Here is a 10,824-nt window from a genome sequence, read left to right on the forward strand (position 1 = left end):
CACACACAGACACAGCCAGACAGCCAGCTAGACAGACAGACACACACACACACACACACACACACACAGAGACACACAGACAGACAGACACACACAGACAGACAGACCGACAGACACACAAATACACACACACAGACACAGACATACACTCACACATACACAAGAACAGAAGCTCTGAACAAAGTGTCTGCAAATATTAAATATCTTTACAAACAGAGAAAACACATGAATATTGAACAACTGAAGTTTCTCGGGTGATACTTTTCTTTTTTCACAGTAATGGAAATATTTTTTTCTCAAGGAAACCATTCCTTCCTCATTAGCATTAATAACGAAAATTAAACCATGATTACATCTGAAACGCATCTTTAAACAAAAGCACAAAGAGCAAGTTGTACACACATTTGCTCTCAGAAACCAAAAAGTTGCCAGCTATTTGGCTAAAGCCATTCTTTCAAACACGTAAAAAACACATCACAGAACACAGTACGTGCCTTTCAATGGACAACAGTGAAACACTAACAGGGTATACCTTGCCATTTGCAAAAACAAAATGATCAAATTGAATGGGAACACAACGTCCTGTGCTAATTACTTTTAGAAAAAGTATCATCATCCATATTAGCATAAAAACCTATCATAATTAATATCACCGGCACGGTTGGCCTAGTGGTAAGGCGTCCGCCCCGTGATCGGGAGGTCGTGGGTTCGAACCCCGGCCGGGTCATACCTAAGACTTTAAAATTGGCAATCTAGTGGCTGATCCGCCTGGCGTATGGCATTATGGGGTTAGTGCTAGGACTGGTTGGTCCGGTGTCAGAATAATGTGGCTGGGTGAGACATGAAGCCTGTGCTGCGACTTCTGTCTTGTGTGTGGCGCACGTTATATGTCAAAGCAGCACCGCCCTGATATGGCCCTTTGTGGTCGGCTGGGCGTTAAGCAAACAAACAAAACAAAAAAATAATTAATACCTGCAGTCTCGCTCGCTGCAATTTGTTTTCCTCCCAAACCATACATGAAAAAAATTAAATGCACTGATTTTTTTAAGCTTTTTCTTGGCCATGATTAATCTGTGGCTAATTTATTTTTTTAACTTTTAGACAAACAGAATTCGCTTACTTTGTTGTTGTTGACATTTCCGTCCTAAATATTTACCAACAAAGTAGGAACCAGTCAGTCTTGAACTTATTTACCCCAAATGCGTGCATTACAAATCACATGACAGTTTTTGGTTTGATCAAACCAAAATAAGAAAAAAAGAAGTAAAATATACGATCATGATTGGATCTAGTCAGAAACCATTTCTTTCTTTCTTTATTTGGTGTTTAACGTCATTTTCAACCACGAAAGTTATATCGCGACGGGGAAAGGGGGGAGAGGGGATAGAGCCACTTGTCAATTGTTTCTTGTTCACAAAAGCACTAATCAAAAACTTGCTCCAGGGGCTTGACACGTAGTACAATATATTACCTTACTGGGAGAATGCAAGTTTCCAGTACAAAGGACTTAACATTTCTTACATACTGCTTGACTAACATCTTTACAAAAATTGACTATATTCTATACAAGAAACACTTAACAAGGGTAAAAGGAGAAACAGAATCCGTTAGTCGCCTCTTACGACATGCTGGGGAGCATCGGGTTATTTTTTTCCCCTAACCCACGGGGGGTAGTCAGAAACCAGATCATTTTGTTAACCAATTGTTCAATCAATCACTTGACAAACAACATCCGGATTCCTAACATGTATCAATAAACTGATAACAAAAATAAATCAACCAATTAATATATACACATACATTTATATACCTAATGTCTACCAATCCCTGAATCATCAAGTCAACCATACAGTATATATATATATATATATCTCAACTCAATGCAATCACTGAACAATGTAGCAATTAACCACACACACACACAAGACACAGACACACACACACACACAAACACACACACACACACACAAACACACACTTTCTTTCTTTCTTTATTTGGTGTTTAACGTCGTTTTCAACCACGAAGGTTATATCGCGACGGGGAAAGGGGGAAGATGGGATGGAGCCACTTGTCAATTGTTTCTTGTTCACAAAAGCACTAATCAAAAATGTGCTCCAGGAGCTAGCAACGTAGTACAATATATTACCTTACTGAGAGAATGCAAGTTTCCAGTACAAAGGACTTAACATTTCTTACATACTGCTTGACTAAAATCTTTACAAAAATTGACTATATTCTATACAAGAAACACTTAACAAGGGTAAAAGGAGAAACAGAATCCGTTAGTCGCCTCTTACGACATGCTGGGGAGCATCGGGTAAATTCTTCCCCCTAACCCGCGGGGGGTCACACACACACACACAAACACAAACACACACAAACACACACACACACACACACACACACACACACACACACACAGAGCAATACACAATCAATTATCAGAATGCTAGCATAATATACATCGACGCTTCTTGCGCTTACGTGGAGCAGGTCCTCTTACCGGTTCAAGGTGTCGTCTGCAACTTCTGCTGTACTGGTTATGACTGCAACAGGCCTCCCGCCCTCTTGCCGGTTGCTGGCTATGCTCCTTAAAGCCGAACATCCGTTTCCAGGAGGCCAAGCCTTGTTGTACATAATAGTAGGCCACAGGCCTAATTTGTGTGTTGCCAGCACGAGAAACTATAAGCTGTTTCTGCCGTGCGCCGATGTTGGCCTTAAATCGTCCGAGTTAGTCATCGAGTGAAGATTTTTTGTTTAGATGGGGATGATACAAGAGCGCTGTTAAATGAATACAAAAACGACTCGTTCATGTGTGATAGTAGTGAGACGGGGAGGCGTGGGGGGCGGTGCTGATGCGTTTGTTTGTTTGCTCATTTGTTTGACTGTTTTTTTGCTAAAAAGGTGAGACATTTTTTCTGGATGTTGGTGTATAAAGTCATTATAGGCCAGTCTCACTAGCGAGGGGTCTAGGAACGCGTGGGGAGACACAACCCTTGCTAGTGGACAAGTTTGCCTCAATACAAGCAAGGGAATTCACTCTTTCACAACCCATACAAACCAGACAGAGTTATTTCCTGAATTCTTCTATTGCATCATTTTTGAAAAGCTGTATTTTGTGTGTTTCTCTGTGTGTATTTGTTGTGTTGCGTTGTGTTTTGGTTTGATTTGGCCTGGTTAATTTGTGTACTCAAGTCTTTCATACGAATGCCTGCTTGTATTTATGATGAAGTCTGCTAGTACATGTATTGGTAAACGAAGTCTTCAGTCTCACTGCAATCACGTAATGGAGAGTACATGACACACACAGACAGACAGACACAGACAGAGAGACAGAGAGACAGACAGACAGACAGACAGACACACACACACACACACACACACACACACACACACACACAGACAGACAGACACACACAGACAGACAGACCGACAGACACACAAATACACACACACAGACACAGACATACACTCACACATACACAAGAACAGAAGCTCTGAACAAAGTGTCTGCAAATATTAAATATCTTTACAAACAGAGAAAACACATGAATATTGAACAACTGAAGTTTCTCGGGTGATACTTTTCTTTTTTCACAGTAATGGAAATATTTTTTTCTCAAGGAAACCATTCCTTCCTCATTAGCATTAATAACGAAAATTAAACCATGATTACATCTGAAACGCATCTTTAAACAAAAGCACAAAGAGCAAGTTGTACACACATTTGCTCTCAGAAACCAAAAAGTTGCCAGCTATTTGGCTAAAGCCATTCTTTCAAACACGTAAAAAACACATCACAGAACACAGTACGTGCCTTTCAATGGACAACAGTGAAACACTAACAGGGTATACCTTGCCATTTGCAAAAACAAAATGATCAAATTGAATGGGAACACAACGTCCTGTGCTAATTACTTTTAGAAAAAGTATCATCATCCATATTAGCATAAAAACCTATCATAATTAATATCACCGGCACGGTTGGCCTAGTGGTAAGGCGTCCGCCCCGTGATCGGGAGGTCGTGGGTTCGAACCCCGGCCGGGTCATACCTAAGACTTTAAAATTGGCAATCTAGTGGCTGCTCCATTATGGGGTTAGTGCTAGGACTGGTTGGTCCGGGTCAGAATAATGTGACTGGGTGAGACATGAAGCCTGTGCTGCGACTTCTGTCTTGTGTGTGGCGCACGTTATATGTCAAAGCAGCACCGCCCTGATATGGCCCTTTGTGGTCGGCTGGGCGTTAAGCAAACAAACAAAACAAAAAAATAATTAATACCTGCAGTCTCGCTCGCTGCAATTTGTTTTCCTCCCAAACCATACATGAAAAAAATTAAATGCACTGATTTTTTTAAGCTTTTTCTTGGCCATGATTAATCTGTGGCTAATTTATTTTTTTAACTTTTAGACAAACAGAATTCGCTTACTTTGTTGTTGTTGACATTTCCGTCCTAAATATTTACCAACAAAGTAGGAACCAGTCAGTCTTGAACTTATTTACCCCAAATGCGTGCATTACAAATCACATGACAGTTTTTGGTTTGATCAAACCAAAATAAGAAAAAAAGAAGTAAAATATACGATCATGATTGGATCTAGTCAGAAACCATTTCTTTCTTTCTTTATTTGGTGTTTAACGTCATTTTCAACCACGAAAGTTATATCGCGACGGGGAAAGGGGGGAGAGGGGATAGAGCCACTTGTCAATTGTTTCTTGTTCACAAAAGCACTAATCAAAAACTTGCTCCAGGGGCTTGACACGTAGTACAATATATTACCTTACTGGGAGAATGCAAGTTTCCAGTACAAAGGACTTAACATTTCTTACATACTGCTTGACTAACATCTTTACAAAAATTGACTATATTCTATACAAGAAACACTTAACAAGGGTAAAAGGAGAAACAGAATCCGTTAGTTGCCTCTTACGACATGCTGGGGAGCATCGGGTAAATTCTTCCCCCTAACCCACGGGGGGTAGTCAGAAACCAGATCATTTTGTTAACCAATTGTTCAATCAATCACTTGACAAACAACATCCGGATTCCTAACATGTATCAATAAACTGATAACAAAAATAAATCAACCAATTAATATATACACATACATTTATATACCTAATGTCTACCAATCCCTGAATCATCAAGTCAACCATACAGTATATATATATATATATATCTCAACTCAATGCAATCACTGAACAATGTAGCAATTAACCACACAGACACAGACACACACACACACAGACACAGACACACACACAGACACACACACACACACAAACACACACACACACACACACAAACACACACTTTCTTTCTTTCTTTATTTGGTGTTTAACGTCGTTTTCAACCACGAAGGTTATATCGCGACGGGGAAAGGGGGAAGATGGGATGGAGCCACTTGTCAATTGTTTCTTGTTCACAAAAGCACTAATCAAAAATGTGCTCCAGGAGCTAGCAACGTAGTACAATATATTACCTTACTGAGAGAATGCAAGTTTCCAGTACAAAGGACTTAACATTTCTTACATACTGCTTGACTAAAATCTTTACAAAAATTGACTATATTCTATACAAGAAACACTTAACAAGGGTAAAAGGAGAAACAGAATCCGTTAGTCGCCTCTTACGACATGCTGGGGAGCATCGGGTAAATTCTTCCCCCTAACCCGCGGGGGGTCACACACACACACACACACACAAACACACACACACACACACACACACACACACACACACACACACACACACAGAGCAATACACAATCAATTATCAGAATGCTAGCATAATATACATCGGGAAGCTTAATTACCAGTCAGTCATGAACAAAAACATAGTTATTTCACTTTCATTTTTGTAATCACAACTTTCAATATCCATCACTCTTTGAGAAAACAGTTGTGGCATCAACTGAGATGGCACAAAGTTGTCTTAACTCTGTATCAATCTGTATGTAAAAATAACTTTGCTGTAATATTTTAAGCACATTGCTCTTGCTTCCACCAATTAGCGCTCAATATGCAGACATCTTTCAATAAAGAAATCACTGCTGCTTCAACCACAAGACTTTCATCAATAAGATACTATACAGTGTTATATTTGGTTCAAGAGCCCTCCGATGAAAGGACAGTGACCTATCAATAAGAACACACTGCTGTTTCGGCCATAGAACTTCCATCAATCAGAACTACATTGTTACATGTGGTGCGAGACCCCTTCGATGAGAGGACACCTTTCAATAAAGACACACTGCTGTTTCGGCCACGAACCTTTCATTAATCAGAACTAGTGTTACATGTGGTGCGAGCTAGACCCCTTTGGTTTTGATGAGAGGACACCTTTCAATAAAGGAAACACTGCTGTTTCAACCACAACACTTGGGCGGGGATGTAGCTCAGTCGGTAGCGCGCTGGATTTGTATCCAGTTGGCCGCTGTCAGCGTGAGTTCGTCCCCACGTTCGGCGAGAGATTTATTTCTCAGAGTCAACTTTGTGTGCAGATCGACTCTCCTCGGTGTCCGAACACCCCCGTGTGTACACGCAAGCACAAGACCAAGTGCGCACAAAAAAGATCCTGTAATCCATGTCAGAGTTCGGTGGGTTCTAGAAACACGAAAATACCCAGCATGCTTCCTCCGAAAGCGGCGTATGGCTGCCTAAATGGCGGGGTAAAAACGGTCATACACGTAAAAGCCGTGGGAGTTTCAGCCCATGAACGAACAAACAAACCACAATTCACTTTCATGCAAGACCCCTCCCTTCAAAGAGACCAGGACACCTCAGACTAAAGGACACCTGCAGTCCCTAATTGACTATTAATTATCCTTACCCAAATCCTTCGATTCCCAGGCAATCGCCCCCCACTACCTTCTACTACCACAGGTTTATACCCCTCCCCACCTCCAATCGTCCCCCCCCCCACACACACACACCTGCCTCTGACCCCCGTCCACCCTACCAGAGTGCCCTAAACTACTCCGTTCTTTTCTGCTCTCATTGTTAGAAAAAGCCCAGCCTTAAAATAATTGTGGCCATTTCTGCAATTTGGGGCACTGGCGACGCTGATTGGGTAAAAGTAAAAGTTGTACCAAAATATAAACAAACTTGACTATGCTCACTGACTCCCACTTTAAACCGAATTTCTAAATGTTCAAGGAAGTATCCGTGAAAGCACATTGTCAAACAGATGAAAAGAAATGAAAAATAGAATTGGGATGTACAAATTACAATCATTTTGACCACAGTGATTGCTTTTGCAGAAATGGTCACAAATCTTCATCCTTGTTAAATAAAGTTCAGTTCAATTCAGTTCAGTCCATTAGTTGGCGTCTTGGATTAAAAAAATATGTATGCAAGATAAATACTGGTAGTAGCTGTGATAATATCGTGTAGTTGTACTTCAGTAGTACGTTGTTAATAATAAATTAGTGAGTCAGGTAACTTCCTCTACTTTTTACACTTCATTATTTTTTCTCTTCCATTTCTGTATACCTTTCTTTCTTTCACGTTCAGTCATCCTTTGTTTTCTTCCCCATGATCCTTTTCGCTTTCTTTCATATTATCGGTTACCGCAACACGGTTACCGCCCCGTGATCGGGAGGTCGTGGGTTCGAACCCCGGCCGGGTCATACCTAAGACTTTAAAATTGGCAATCTAGTGGCTGGTCCGCCTGGCGTCTGGCATTATGGGGTTAGTGCTAGTGTGCGGCACACGTTATATGTCAAAGCAGCACCGCCCTGATATGGCCCTTCGTGGTCGGCTGGGCATTAAGCAAACAAACCAACAAACAAATATTATCGGTTGAGTGGGCTTCTTTCCATGTGTAGACTATATAATTCCTCTTTAACACACTTTTGACATCTCTTTCTTTATATCATGAATATAACGTTCAACTTCACTTCAATTTTGTTTTTAAAAAAATAAACAAAAAGTAACCCAAAAACTCAGCGGTCACAGAAACAAATTTAACATGTGTTCTTCTTTTGGATTTATATTTATCATCATAATGGCAACAAAGAAAAATATGATACAATGTTTTAAAAAATCACACATTTGGACACATCTGTTTTGCTGCACTCTCTCAAACACACACATCAGAAACTTCCCGAAGACTGAAGAATTATCCAATGTGCAAGTCACTAACAGAAGTATATATTGTGATCATCAGATAATTGCTGCTCAGCTGAACATCGTTTCTGAAGACGTTTCAGTTAAGACCTCCTTGGTTGTAGACTGCGAAGAAGTGATGATCACCAATGAAATCTATGAACCACTACAGTAAACCAATAAAGCTGCATGTCCATTTTGTCTGAATAATCATGAACCGAGTCCATTTCTTCCAGCAATAAAAAAAAAAACACAAAAAAAACCCATCCTCTGTTGCAACAAAATGTGAAGTGCAGGCAATATACATATATACCAGTTAAACCACTATCTTTGTGTGTGTCTTACTCTTTGAATCAGTTGTCAGATTACAGCATCTCTCAAGTCAACTGTAAAAAAAATTAAAAAATGCAGACCTGCAATTAACGCAGCGATAATTTATTATATGCAGAAAATAGGGACCAGTGCAAGCACACTTTCCTCAAGTGAAGTTCAACGAATTAAGTATAGAAGCCAGCACAATCCCTGGTTGGGCATCTTGTCAGGCAGGTGTCGACTTCACACAGTATTTCAAGCATTGTCCAAGAATCTTCTGGGAGACATATAAACACTTAATCACCTGCCAGGTCTGAAGACACAAAAAGAAGAAAGAAGCGACCAAAACACACTCTCCAAGATGAATGTAGGAAGTCAACGTTTTCATAGTTCAAAAAAGGAACTTCACTGCAGGTGAATTCAGTTTTGAACACTCTCCACTCTCTATCTCTTTTCGTGGTGCTGTTTTTTTCCCTGTCTGAATCCATTTTTGAAAACTCTCCGTTCTCCATCTCTTTTTGCGGTGTTGCTTTTTTTCTTGCTGAAGGGATGGTGAAACGCTTTTGGTGACTATGGTAACCCTGCTTCTCCTTTTGAAGGAGAGGTCGAGGATTCTCTCTGTGCGGGAACCCTGTGGAAAGAGCTGGATTGAGTGTCGATGATGATCATGGGTGATGTGGCTGAGTGGCCTGTGTTTTCCGCCCCCATCTCTGATGCTACACATGCAGCATGGTTCGAACCTGAATAACAGAATTGAATTGAATTGAATTGAATTGAACTTTATTTAACAAGGATTAAGATTTAAGGCTACGCCTTTTCTTACAATCTGTCCTTGGGACTCACAGACACACAATGATAAAATTGAAAAAATTTTCAGAACATAATACTAGCATGTCAAAACAAATTTTTCAGAACCTAATACTAGCATGTCAAAACAAATTCAAAAGATCTTATTTTCAATGTGAGAACACAAATACGTCTCGTACAGTGAAAGCCACGTGCGTGCGTGCGTGCGCGAGCGTGTGTGTGTGTGTGTGTGTGTGTGTGTGTGTGTGTGTGTGTGGGTGTGTGTGTGTGTGTGTGTGTGTGTGTGTGTGTGTGTGTGTGTGGGTGTTAGTGTGGGTGTGGGTGTGTGTGTGTGTTAGTGTGCATGTGTGTGTGTGCATGCATGCGCCTGTACGTGAGTGCATGCTAATAGGTATATATCCTACAATTGCATCACAGCATTTTTTCAATTGAATAGAAAATCACCTTTTTTTAGTATCCTCTACTTTTATATGAAAGGCAAAATCTAAACTTCCTGACTAGAAGCACATCAGTTCTTGACAAAAACATGATTGTGTGGTCCATTGTGTGATAAGAGGGGTGTTTAAAAGAAATTTCAAAAGACAAGCACGAGTAAAACCTTCAACCCAAAGAGCAAACATCTCAAAATACTCACATGTCTAATGTAAAGATGACTGAGAATGTATAATCCAAAGACTACGACGAACATCAAATACTGCACGAAGTTGAGAAACTCCTGAAAAGCACAAAAGACATAATACAATGAGAATCGCACTGAAATCCAAACCATCTTTGTGAAACACACACACACACACACACACACGCACACACACACACACACACACACGCACACACACACACACTGGTGTGGGTAAGGGGTGGGGGTGGGGTGGGGAGGATGAGCAAATATCTAAAGCTGCATCTGTTTCACTCCCTCTCTTCCTCCATCACAAGCCCCCATTATCTTTCCTCGGCCCAAATCATAAATAACAACATAAAAACGAAATGTTGCCCTTCATCATTTATAAAGTAGCGTTTTAGCTTTGGGCTCAAAGCAGATCTATGTACAACAAACAACCAACCTACCAAACTGAAACAAGCAACAAAAAACAGAACAAACAATCTCCTGCTCAAAAAAAAAAAAAAAAACCCACACACATACACAAACATACACATACTTGCATGCACACACACGTGCACACACACACACACACACACACACACACACACACACACACACACACACACACACACACACACACACAGCAAAACTTACCCAAATTTTATCAATAAATATTGCGACGAGAACATACTGCAGCAAGGCCTGTCCCTCAAACAATCTCCATACCCATATGATGAAGACAGTGGTACCTGCGTGGGCCGTGTCGAACTGCAACGCCTGAATCACACAGAAAATACCGGTTACTGCTTTGTTTAGAACCATTCCTCTACGACAAGAGAGAGAGAGAGAGAGAGAGAGAGAGAGAGAGAGAGAGAGAGAGAGAGAGAGAGACACAGAGACAGAGACAGAGACAGAGACAGACAGGCAGACAGACAGACAGACAGACCGAGAGGAAGAGAGAGACAGAGGCATAATGCCATATAGATGACAATGAT

General features: G+C 40.7%; 1 long non-coding RNA gene across 1 annotated transcript; it reads right to left on the reverse strand.

The window, feature by feature from the left end:
* Positions 1-3,512: 3,512 nt before the first annotated feature.
* Positions 3,513-10,607, reverse strand: LOC138968624 (uncharacterized). Its single transcript, XR_011456241.1, has 3 exons — positions 10,484-10,607; positions 9,863-9,943; positions 3,513-9,161 (listed from the first exon to the last, which is right to left on the reverse strand). It is a non-coding gene; the product is annotated as an uncharacterized lncRNA (long non-coding RNA).
* Between the last annotated feature and the right edge of the window lie 217 nt (positions 10,608-10,824).

This window comes from Littorina saxatilis, linkage group LG6 (assembly GCF_037325665.1).
Source record: "Littorina saxatilis isolate snail1 linkage group LG6, US_GU_Lsax_2.0, whole genome shotgun sequence".
Taxonomy (NCBI): domain Eukaryota; kingdom Metazoa; phylum Mollusca; class Gastropoda; order Littorinimorpha; family Littorinidae; genus Littorina; species Littorina saxatilis.